Source organism: Xiphophorus couchianus, chromosome 11 (assembly GCF_001444195.1).
Source record: "Xiphophorus couchianus chromosome 11, X_couchianus-1.0, whole genome shotgun sequence".
In the NCBI taxonomy this organism is placed as follows: domain Eukaryota; kingdom Metazoa; phylum Chordata; class Actinopteri; order Cyprinodontiformes; family Poeciliidae; genus Xiphophorus; species Xiphophorus couchianus.
The window spans coordinates 7,304,308-7,317,843 of record NC_040238.1 but is presented as its reverse complement, the minus strand read 5'-3'; positions in this window follow the sequence as shown (position 1 = coordinate 7,317,843).

Here is a 13,536-nt window from a genome sequence, read left to right as displayed (position 1 = left end):
AGACCTACATATAAAAACAATGTGGGCTTGTTTGCAGTGGTACAGAGTAGCACTGCTTCTAAATATTACCCTTCAGCATATGGGGTCTTATTTCCAGCGTTCATCAATACTGGGACTTTTTCTGGTGTTAAGTCAGTCTGCTTTCCCATCAAAATGCTCCTTTTTTGTAAGTTGCAAAAAAGGGGAAAAAAGAGCATGCATGCTTGCTCTAATTCTTTAACTGATGCCCTTTTCTCACACACATCCATCCATCCATCCATCCATTTTCTGTTCACCCTTGTCCCTAATGGGGTCAGGAGGGTTGCTGGTGCCTATCTCCAGCTACGTTCCGGGCAAGAGGCGGGGTACACCCCGGACAGGTCGCCAGTCTGTCGCAGGGCAACACAGAGACATACAGGACAAACAACCATGCACACACACACTCACACCTAGGGAGAATTTAGAGAAACCAATTGACCTGACAGTCATGTTTTTGGACTGTGGGAGGAAGCCGGAGTACCCGGAGAGAACCCATGCATGCACAGGGAGAACATGCAAACTCCATGCAGAAAGACCCCGGCCGGGAATCGAACCCAGGACCTTCTTGCTGCAAGGCAACAGTGCTACCAACTGCGCCACTGTGCAGCCCCCTTCTCACACACAGTCGGACTGAAGTCAGGAACAGAAAATCCTTACAGGCACAAAATGTACCAAAGAAGAATCAAAGAGAGAAAATAAATAATCTAGTGCTGAACGGTGGAAAATGAAGAGCTTGAGTGGCTGATCAGTTGTATCACATGGAGGTGATGAGGCAGCGCAGGTGAATGACTTAGGATTGTTGGGGATAAATGCAATAAAAACAAGAAGCAAACTAATAACCTGAGAGAAACAAAAAGTTGACATAATAAACCAAGAAAGGCTCACACTAAGACAAGAAAACTAAATAGAACTGCAAAAAGGACAGAATTCAAGAATAAACTAACGTTAGAGAAAAGAGTTGTTCTGCAGAGTATAATTTATTCAGCTGTACATCTCACCCACCCCTATCCCTACACTTTCCCCCATTGCACATTTGCAACTTTATTTGAAGCAGATCAATCTTGTGTGAAACATCATTTGTTCCAAATTAAAAGAGAGAAAGACGGAGATTGGGGCAACCCTCAGAATTATGTTTAGCATAATTATGTTTGATTGGGATTCTGCCAGTGATTATTAAAGTTTTTTTTTTCTCCCCCTCTGGTTTTAAAATAATTTTATGTTTGAATCTCTCCACATGCACATTGACTATCTCTAATCAGTGATAGTATCATCCGAGTCTCAGCATGGTCCTCATTTATGCTTGATTGTTTGCTTCTTATTTGTTGTTGTGCTATACCAGTAGAGAAGTATTGATTCATGCATGTGGATGATTTGAGGCTTAACCTTTCAGAGTTACATGTTTAATATTCCTAAAGCAAATCCAAGAACTTAATCCTGATTGATATTTTTTTTTTCATGTGTTTGACTTCCGTTTGTGAACATTGTAGACGATCAATATGGAATGTTATTTTACTACAATATTCAAGAGATTTTGATGTATTTTGAGGCCTGCGAGAATTTTCAAGTGTCTTGTGTGAAGAAGGGTCTTAACAGGTGTACCAAAGGTCACACAATGTGGGAGAAAACACAGAGAACAGAATGTGTTTGAGCAGGTGTCTAAGAGGACTGTATCTCCATATACTGAGCCGTTTTTCTTTTAGGGACCAGGATGAGTTTCTCTTTTGTTCTTCATCTCATACTTGTGTGTAAGCAGGATGTGATGAAGTGTGCAGTGTTTAAAAAGCTGGGTGTAACTCATTTTGTGGCTCTGCTTCTCTGTCTAGTTCAGTGACAAAGTCCTGGAATACTTTTTGCCTTTGAATAAAGCCTTTAAAAGACAAGGATTGATCCTTTTCAATTCATGGAACAGTTTATCTAACCTTTTATAAAGAATTTCCTCAACATTAGGAAATTCTAATAAAAAACTAATTATGTATTGATTAGTTTTATTTTGTAACCAGGTTGCTGTGTATTGCAGACTTCTGCCCAGGTCCCTCTTGAAAATGAGATCTAGATCTTAATGGGGTTTATCTGGTTAAATAAAGGAAATAAATAAAATAAAAAACATTAGATAAGGCTCTATTGTGTTCAGGTAATGTGTAGAATATACCATGTTTTGGTCAATTCCTGAAGTAACAGGTTGATGCCAGTCACATAGGGGCTAGGGCTGTCTTATTGCAGAAAAATGATGGGGGAATTTAGTGTCCAGTCAACTTCTTCTTAGAAAAAAAAACAAAAGAGTTAAGTTCTTAAGGTTACAGAAAGGTGATAGCAATGAAGGAGCCAAGAGTCTGATGGTGGGAGACAAAGGAGCAGGGACCTTGAAAGGCACCAGCAACAAAGAGCAGGAACCTAGGAAGGTGATGAAGGGGCAAAAAAGCTGTGCGATATTCTTGATCATTTTTGTCTAATTCAACATATTAACCAAGCAACATAGATAGGTATTTTCCTTTCGAACCTAAATAAAAGAAAGAACTACAGACAACGTATATGAATTTTACGTGGAGCTTTTGCAAAAGGAGAAGGCTCTGCCAACTTCTCCTCCGAGCAATTCACAGAGCGTTCTGATCTGCTTTCACATGAGATCCTGTTTTTATTGTCAAAGAAGAACAGGCAAGGGGGCAGTCAGGAAAAACAACAGAGGTCATAAAGCTTCTAACCCAAACATCTAACAACCCAGTTCCAGATGTGATATCTGATCAAAGGTCTGAGCCCGGTTCAAATCTCGGTCAGTACCGTCAATAAAACAAAATATGACTGCTCACAGGTAGTTACTAAATTAGGAGGTGTTCTTGCAAAAGGATTTAAGGTCTGAGAAACTCAGTGTTAACTATTTCTCGTAAAGTTGAACAGACAGTAGTGACCTCCATACACACATAAGGAAGAGAACACTTTAAACAGAAAATCACAATGATCTATAGGCTGAATGTGAACTAAAGTAATAATAAAATGATAATACCAAAAAATCTCTAACAACATACAATCGATGTCACACACTGGACCTGGTTATCAGTAAGAGTGTGATGATTTCCAGTGTCTCTGTAACTGATGTCGTCCTGTCCGATCATTTTGCTGAAGCATTGAAAGCACAATCAAAATCGACTCACTTAGCCAAAAAGCTACTGTAAGACTCGTGGGTGTCAGAAACTGTGATTCTCCTTTGTAGAATAATCCACAGACACGATTGAGCTCTTTCTCAACGTTGAACATTTAATTTCTTTTAAAGTTTCTCAACCAGCCATCACCGAAGTCCCCCAAAACTTCTTCTCAATCCTTTTCCCCATCTGGGGGAACTTTTTATAGTAAAACATCACCTTTCAAAATAAAATGTTTCCAAAACATTTTTACATTTTCATTACTCCAATTTTCACTCTTACACTACTATCACAGAACGCTCTTTCACAGACAACACAGCAGAAACATTTAATCAAATCTACTCTTCTTCCTTGCCTTTAAGCTGTAATGATGTAGATGAGTTGGTAGATATTCTCCATTCTAAAATTTCATATATCATTGATTTTATTGCCCCCATTAAAGTGAAGGTCATGTCTGGTAGGAACAAATTCCCATGGAGAAATGCACAAACAGTTAGATTTGCAAAACAACTTTGCTGTAGGACCAAACGTAAATGGCATATTCATGTTTATTATGAAATTTATAAAGAAAGACTGCATAACTATCACTCAACACTAAAACATTCAAGGGAAACATTCTTTGCAGATCATAAGCAAAAACATTAACAATGCTCGAGCTTTATTTGCAACAGCTGACAGGCTCACAAACCCTCTCGTTACATTACCACCTGAATTTTAATCAAACACAGCCTACAACAACATTAGCCAGCTTTATTGAAGAGAAAAAAAAATCAGAAGTTTAATCTGCACATCCACACTAAGTCCAGTACCAATGCTATGCCCAAACATAACAAATGCAGGAAAATAACTACTTAAGTATAGAATCCTAGAAGAAATTATAAATCAATTGAGTTCAAGTTCCTGCTCTCTGGATGTCCTACCCACAACTTTCTTTTAAGAAAATTCTGCCTGTCAATACAAATGATCTGATCTGAAGAGTAAACTCATCGCTCTCATCAGGTGTTTTTCCTCAGGCTTTGAAAACAGCAGTTCTCAAACCACTAATAATAAAGAACAATCATACTGGACATACTGCAGAATTACAGGCCGATCTCCAACCTCCCATTCATCAGCAAAGTTATTGAAAAATCTGTTTAAACAATTAAATAGCTTCCTAATTGTAACCAACAGCTTTGATGTCTTTCAGTCAGGTTTTCGAGCTCACCACAGCACAGACACTGCCCTTGTAAAGGTGTTCAATGATATCCATATGTAGCCGCTCTCATCCGACTCATCTGTTGTATGTACTCTGCGTTGTGTGTGATAGGCAAAGGGAACCAGGAGACGACGACATCGGGGTGTATTGCAGAAGTAGGGCAGGTTTATTCTGTTTAAAACAAGAATATTCTTAGCACACCAGTTCTTGGGCTCTGGCTTTCCCACACACACCTCTCCCCAGCGCAGCTTGGCGCGAACTCATACAGGACTGTGTTAAAACCAACCAAAATTCTCTCAGACGTTCACAAATAATAAAGTAAAATGTCAAGACAATTAAAATAAGACCCAAACAATAATAATCTCCCCATTAGTTACAATATTTTATAATTCAAACTGAATTAATAACAAAAAGGATTTTCCATTATAATATGAAAATATACGAAATACATTAATCTAACATTCAGATAACATTTTGAAGCAACTCACATACCTGTTTAAAACAAGAATATTTCAGCACTCCAGTTCTTGGGCTCTGGCTTTCCCACACACACCTTAACCCAGGGGTGCCAAACTCCAGTCCTCAAGGGCCGGTGTCCTGCAGTTTTTATAAGTGCCACAGGTACAAAACACTGGAATGAAATGGCTTAATGACTTCCTCCTTGTGTAGATCAGTTCTCCAGAGCCTTGCTAATGACCTAATTATTCCATTCAGGTGTGGTGCAGCAAAGGCACAACTAAAAGTTGCAGGACACCGGCCCTTGAGGACTGGAGTTTGACACCTGTGCCTTAACCAATCAAAAGAACAAAAATGACCACATTGGCATGGTAAACTCAATAAATGTTATTAACGTGGGAATTAAGTACCCAGTACAGTGCTGCGGTATACATAAAACAGTTGGGGAACAACATGTAACAACTTGTGAGTTTGGCAAACATACTTTTTAGGACATTTTGAATACTTTAATACACAAACAGACGACAGCTTTGTACGCTTACCTCTCCCCAGTGCAGCTCGCGCGAACTGAGGAGGGCAGCACGAACACACAGGATATGACGAGAGACAGGAAACAAGAAAATAAAAGCTTCTCCGCCAAAATAAAATACAATTCAAAAACTAAGGAAAACAAATATACACAGGTAAAGAGGATGGATTTGAAGTGAAATATAAACAGTTTTACACACTTGCTACATCCACCCCTCCTATATTTCACCAAAATCCAAGTCAGTCCAAATTTTGCAATCCTAATACAAGAAAAACTGACAAATTTGATAAAGATTTAACACAGGGTTGCCATAACCAAGTACAGCAATCAGCTTGAGAGCCACCTACAAAACAGGTTTCGAAGGAACATACAACCGTATGTTCCTTCGAAACTCTGCCCTTCTCAGATCAATATGATGCCATTTACACCATATAATTCTGTGTCAACTTTAAACCCATAAACACAATACCGGATGTATATTTGAGAAAGACAATATTCCATTACAGTTATATTGCTGAACTGTCCATATAAAGACTCTAAACAAATGAGTTCACTCAAAACCAAGTAATAATGGACTGGGATTTTTGGCTCACAGAGTTTGCCAAATCCCTAAAATCAAAAGGTCTTTGAACCATGGATTCAATGAGTCTGTTCACCCTTTTGCTGACCCTGCCCACCCGAGTCCTAACAACTTGGTCAGTATTCTGTGGGGGATGACACATGTCCATGTTAGCTTCTGAATTTACAGGAAGAGCCTCTGTGTCCATAGAATGAACTTGACTCACTGTATGTAACTCTTCTTCTGCCAGATGACTATCAGCATGTTCACCTGAGAGTACCATCACACTGTGAGGCATCACAAGACTCTGGTTGGATAAGCCTGGTTCTGACACCTCTCGATCCAGAGAAACATTGCTGTCACAGTTCGTCGATTTACTCATCTCCCATGCATTATCTCTATCATCCAAACTTCTCTCTTCCAAAGCATCAAAAGAGTCTGACAGGCCTTGTGCCTCTTCTGCCCCAACAACAGCGATCTCATCCTGGGGTGTTCCCAAGGGTAGAAAGCTGATGTCCAGCATCAGATTTCTGTGCACGATTTTTTTGTTACTTTGTTTGTCCTCCAACTTGTATGTGTGAGTTTGGAGATTCCTGTTAACAACTGTGTAAACTTTAGCACTCCACTTGTCAGATAACTTTTTCTTCCCTCTTTCACCTTTGTTTGCTAACAGGACCCTGGCTCCAATGTTCAAATGGGTACCTTTCACTTTTCTGTTGTACCCTTCTGCCTGTTTATCTTGTTCTTCCACAGCATGTGCTTGAGCTATCCTAGCTGCTTCATACAGATGTGACATAAGTGTTTTGGCATAGTTCTTATAATCAGTAGTCACCGGATCGCACAACACCTGTTTGAAGATCACATCCACAGGGAGCCTCGGAACCTGACCAAACATGAGTTAGAATGGAGCAAATCCTGTAGTCTCATGAACTGTTGCATTATATGCAAAAGTCAATGTTTGTATTTGTTCAGGCCATTTGTTCTTCTCTCTGAGTGGCAATGATCCGAGCATGCTGCCAAGTGTGCGGTTGAACCTCTCGGTGCCCCCGTTCCCCATGGGATGCAGTGGTGTGAGACTTTGATACTCCCGCCAGTCGAAGCAATTCAGCAATGAGTTCAAAGTTTGCTCCCTGATCTGAGTGGATCCGTTCAGGAAATCCATACACACAAAATACGCGGTCCCACAACCTTTTAGCAACCTGCTTTGCTGTTTGATTGGTGCATGGAAATGCGTGGGCTAGCTTTGTGAAATGGTCAGTCAGGACAAGCACATCCACTGAGTTTTGCTTTTTATCCTCCGCGCTCCAGAAGTCCAAACACACCAACTCCATTGGAGCAAAGGTTCTTATGCTTTTAAGGGGGGCTCTAGCAGAAGGTTCTGGTGTTTTGGCAAGAATGCACCTCTGGCAACATTTGACATATTCCTTCACATCAGTATCCATCTTCAGCCAAAAAAATCTCTGCCTTGCCAGGTGAAGAGTCCGTGCCTGCCCCTGATGTCCAGCCAGATCATGAATGCCTTGCAAGGCTCTGTCCTTGAGGCAATCAGGAAGAACAAACTGATGTCTTTTCTGTTTGCTGAAGGGAGTAGGGTAGGACTCTCCAGCCCAGAACTCAACTGGTTAGAATCTTACATAAAGAACAGGGATTTCTTTCTTTCATTAGGAAACTTCTCATCGAAGTGGACAGAAGTCACATATGGGGTACCCCAAGGCTCTATCCTAGGACCTCTCTTATTTAACATGTATATGCGCCCACTAGGTCAGGTCATAACAAGAAATAAGATTAGCTACCATAACTACGCGGATGATACACAGCTCTACATTACAATGTCCCTAGATGACTCTGAACTCATCCAAGCACTGAACAGATGCAAAGAACAGATAAATGTGTTGATGTGCCAAAACTTTCTTCAGTTGAATAGAAACAAAGTTATTATTGAAGTTATCTTTGGACCTAAAAAGGAACGATCTACAGTCAACACACAGCTTCAGTTATTAAAACTAAAAACCAGCGATCAGGCCTGAAATCTGGGAGTAGTGATGAACTCTGACCTGAACCTTCAGAGCCACAGAACCTTCATAATTGACAACATCGGCCTTCTGTCACCTAAAGTGCAACAGAAAGGTGGTTCTTTCTGGTTTTAATTCTGATAACCAATTGGCAAGTGAGTTTAATACATTTTACTTTAGATTATATTCTTTTGATTTTAGTAATGAGATTTTAAAGCTGAAAAACAAGCTTCTTTGCTGTAGTCGTATCCCCTTCGATGTTACTTCTGTGGCTGAATCTTTTAAATGCTGTAAGATTAGAAAAAGCCCAGGAACAAATAATATCAGTGGTCGACTGCTCTACTCTTGTGCAGAACAGTTGGCTCTTATGTTTTTATTACATCTTCCAGCTGTCACTTAACCAACAGATGGTGCAAAGTTGCTGGAAGCAGTCCATAGTGATTCCTGTGGGTAAGACATGCCACCCAAAAGTTCTTAATGATAATAATTAAGAGAGATCTTCTTACCAAGACTGAACATTTATTGGATCCTTTACAGTTTGCCTACAGGGCCGGTCGGGGAGTTAAGAATGCCACTGTGTTTTTAAACATTTTGAAGGTAACAAAAATCATGCTAAGTTGTTATTTGTGGACTTCTCATAGACTTTTAACACAATCCAGCCCCATATTTTGATCAATAAACTTCTTAACTTTGATTTAGATTTTAATGTGGTGGGCTTGATTCTTAATTTTTTAACATCCAGAACACAGAAAGTCAGAGTGAATGGATGCATGTCCAGAGAGATGTCCCTGTCTACTGGGTCCCCTCGAGGCTGCATCCTTTCCCCTCTTCTTTACATTTTGTACACGGACGACTGTCGCAGCCGGCATGATAATAGGTTAATATTAAAATCTGCAGACGACCATGTCATAATGGGTTTTAAGTTCTTAGCCCACATGCAGAACAAGCACAGGAGAATAGTGATCAGTTAAATGAGATTTTATTTGCACAAAAATGATAAAATGATTTGAGAGAGAATTAAACCAGGAACGGGCTCACGGGATCGGCTCTCACTAAGAAACAACAGAGGGAGATGATGAGTTTGTGGTAATGGGAAAAGTGAGTGGTGAACAGAGTTAGACTGGTCTTACTTCGTGAGATGGTAGATTCAGTCTGGGAGGGGGTAACTGCCGGTTCGGGTCTTGGTCCACCTTGGTTGCGGCTGTGAGGCGGTCCAGGTTTCCAAGGGCAACACAGTTGGGTGATTGCTGTGCAAAGTAGTGGAGGCTGCGTTGGAGGGCGGACAGGTAAGTCTTGAGCGTGGAGGAAGAAAGAGGAGCGATCTGACTGCCGACTGGGGAAAAACTCCGATGACTGTTTGTGATCTGGTTGAGGAGATGACTGTTGGGCTCGGGGAACCAGTGAGTAAATTCCACGGCGTCACGAGGAATGGAAATCCAAAAGGCCAGAGCTAGGTCTTCACAAAGAGAATGCTCAGTGTCACGAGGAAAACACTTGAGAGAGGAAAGGACAAGGAGAAATTACTCTAGGTATCTCTCAGAGAACAAAATCACAGAGACTGACTGATGACCCTTTCAACTTCATAGGGACCAATGAATCTGGGAGAGAGTTTCTTAGATATGGATTTGAGTGGGATGTCTCGTGCAGAAAGCCAAACCTTTTGGTCAAGAGCATACAATGGAGCTGGGGACCTCTTGCGATCAGCGAAGCGTCTGTTCTGTTCAGCGGTGTGGTTGAGAGCCTTGATGGTCCTGTTCCAGATACTTTTGCAGCGACGGATGTGGTGTTGCACAGAGGTGACTGAGATCTCTTTCTCATCTGAGGGAAACAGGGGTGGTTGGTAACCTAATGAAACTACAAAAGGTGAAAAACCGGTTGCGGCAGAAACGTGAGAATTCTGAGCATACTCGACCCAGGGGTGGTAAAAACTAAAATCAGAGGGATTGGTGGAAGTGAAGCATCTGAGAGTTGACTCGAGTTCTTGATTCATTTGTTCCGATTGACCGTTAGATTGGGGGTGATAACCAGATGCGAGTATGACTTTTGCCTCCAGGGCAGAACAGAAATGTCTCCATACCTGGGATGTGAACTGGGTGCCGCGGTCAGAAAGGATCTCCTGTGGAATCCCGTGAAGTCGAAAGACATGTTTGACCAGGAGTTGGGCAGTCTGGAAGGCTGTGGGGAGTTTCCTGAGTGGAATGAGATGACAGGATTTTGAAAACGATCGACAATTGTCAAGAAAATCCGAGCTCATCCCACTTCCCCATGCTGGAGATTTTAGTTTAACAGTAATAATAAATAAAGTTATCTTTAAAATGAATCACTCAAGTGACATCTAGGCCCAACAGTAGACTTAAGTGTCAATAAAATAAATCTGGTTGTGTGTGTTGTTTTTGTCTCATGCAAACTTTGCTTTAATTCTACTTTTTTCTATCTAATCATAAGAAATCATAGTCAGTCAGAGAGAGTCATTAAACAAGAAAAGCAGGTTTCCTGGAAAAAGAGGAAGTAAGTTTCCAGCCTGCAGATTTATAAAAATAGCTGAGACTATTTCTTAGTTTAAAGCATGAAAGTTTTAAAGAATGAAATCTAAACATTATTAGTAATTGGATAAGATTCAAAGTAAAATACTTATATTAATATTGGTTTACTTGTAATAATACTTACACTTACATTTGTGAGAACACTTACAAGAAAAACAAGTAACTGTAACTTTGGTATTAAATAATTAGAATCATGGATTATTCTTGGTTTCTTTTCAGAAAAACATCTGTAATAACTCACATTAAGATTATAATAAGTATAATTAATAAGTTATGGTTATAAAATCATAAATGAATGCTAAATCAGAGAAGCTAAAGAAAATAAATGTAATATAAATGTGATTTTGACATTGAACTTGAAATGGTGTAAAAAGGTGTAACTGCAATTAAACATCACTGATATGTTGGAGGTAGATGGTAGGTGAAAGGTGAAAGGAAGGGAAAAAGGGGAACTAACAGGAGAGCAGAGATGATCAATGCTTTATTTAGAAAATGTCGTGCAGGCAACAGACACAGGAGGTTGAGCAACCCTGAGACATTAGCACAGACATCATGACATGATGTCTCTTAAGACAGTGATGGATATGAGATCATCTGTCTAAGCAGACAGCCAATGAAAACGCACCAAAAGGGTGGATAAACCCTATAAAAGGTGGGTGCAAAAGAGGAACCTTTTGTTGGATCCTCCGGGCAGCTTCGAGCCAAGATCGAGATGGACAAAGAACTCTGCAGCTGAAGAAGAGCCGGGGCCACAGAGCCGAAGACTGTCCCGCTCATGGAGACCAACCCGTCTGGCCCACAATCTGTGGCTTCGAATCGCACTTCTCTCATCGGCTGGGTTCAGACCCCAAAGACAAAGATGAAGACAAAGGCAAAGGCAAAGACAAAGAAGAAGAACTGGTGCCTTTTTTCCTGCCAGCACCAAGTCCTGTGTGACCTCAGCATCCATGCGGAGAGGAGGCTCATCAGACCTGCGGAGATCCTGGCCTTCATCGATCGGCGTCTTCCTCCTGCTGCAGCACCTTCTTCGTCGTCGTGCCAGGTCTGGGGTTCGAGGCGCCAGGCTCCGTCCGTCTCTCTCAAAGGTTCCCTTTTTTAGTTCTCAGTATCAGCAGTAGGGAAAGATAGACTAGATGACTGATTTTACTTATTTGATTATTTCTGCTACTGAATTAAGCTGTACTGACCCTTGCAAAAATGCCTTACTAATAAAATATTTAGCATAAAGAAAATCTAAAGATGTTGTGGACATTCAGTTAATGAGTCACCTTAAAGTTCTTTGATGGTTGTAAAATAGCTGTGATGTTTGATTCTGGAGAGGAAAAAGTGGAAAATGTTTTTAGGTTGCTGGTAGCCCATATGTAAAACATCATCCTTGGGACTCGCCCGAGTCACTAAAACCTACCTGGTTCAATAACAAATGCAAGTTGTAAAATAGAGAACGAGCGACCGTTAACAGGTGTGCTCTGTGAAACTAGTTGGCTGTAGGCTGCTCAGTCTGGCTAATTCACAGGGGGAAGAAGGGTGGGACACCTGGATGTAGGCCGTCAGATAACCAGGCGAATCGTTTCTTGAAACCAGCTTAAACAGAGTTTACTTCAGTTCTGGACAGGGTAAATCCCAGCAGATTTAGGAAACTCAATTAACCCGTTAGAAGGAGAGCTGGTAGCACATCTCCCCTCTCAGAAGAGGAAGTACGAGAGTGAGAGAGTAGAGACAGAAAGGAGGGGGGGGGGTGTTGCGCAACAACACAATGGTGGTCATACCTTTGGATACGGGGAGGCCCGTGACGAAGTCGATGGATAAGTGGGACCAGGGACGCTTAGGGATTGAGAGAGGTTGTAGAAGACCGTAAGGTGGTTGTGAGATGATTTATTTCTGGCACAGATGGAGCAGGCAAGGACGTATTCCTTAATGTCTTTGCGTAAAGATGACCACCAGAACCTACGGTTGATAAGGGCGACTGTGCGGCTCACTCCAGGGTGAGCAGAAAACTTAGCAGAATGAATCCAATGAATCAGACGGGCTCGGACGGACTCGGGAACATAGATCTTGTTGCGGGGAACTGAAACGGGGGGTGGTTCTGTTAGTTGAGCTTGATGAATGAGGTCCTCAATCTCCCAGGTGACTGAGGCAACTAGACAACTGGGAGTCAGGATGGTGGCTGGTTCCTTTTGGGAGTCATCTGGGGAGTGTATGCGGGATAGAGCGTCGGGTTTGGTGTTTCTAGAGCCTGGTCGGTACAAGTTAAAACGAGAGAAAACCGGTGACCAGCGGGACTGACGAGGGTTGCGTCTCTTAGCGGATTGAATGTATGAAAGATTCTTGTAATCTGTCCAAACCAGCACTGGATGCTGAGCGCCCTCTAGCCAGTGCCGCCACTCCTCTAATGCGAGCTTTATTGCCAGACGCTCACGATCACCCACATCATAATTGTGCACAGCAGGGGACCATCTGCAAGAAAAAAAAGCACATGGGTGAATCTTGTTATCTAGGTCAGAATTCTGAGACAGGACGGCCCCAACTCCGGTGTCTGAGGCGTCTACCTCCACAATGAACTGTTTTTGGGATTGGGTTGAATGAGAACAGGAGCGTTAGCAACAAGGGACTTTAGTTGTGTGAAAGCCTGGTCAGCCTCTGGAGTCCAAACAAATGCTGTCTTGGAAGAGGTGAGTGCAGTTAGCGGCAATGCTGTTTGACTATAATTTCATATGAATCGACGGTAGAAGTTGACGAAGCCGAGAAACCTTTGGAGTTGTTTTCTTGTGTCAGGGATGGGCCAGTTCAGAACAGCTGAGATTTTCTCTTCCATAGGTCTTACTTGTCCGCCCTCGAGAATGAAACCCAGGAATGAGACTGCTGGCTGATGAAATTCACATTTTTCGGCTTTAACGTAAAGCTTGTTTTCTAGGAGGCGCTGCAGGACTAAGCAGACATGTAATTTGTGTTCGGACAGGGACTTGGAGTAAATTAGGATGTCGTCGAGATAAACAAACACAAATACATTGAGAAAATCTCTCAAAACATCATTAACAAGTGCTTGGAAAAATGCTGGTGCATTTGACAAACCAAAAGGCATGACTAGGTATT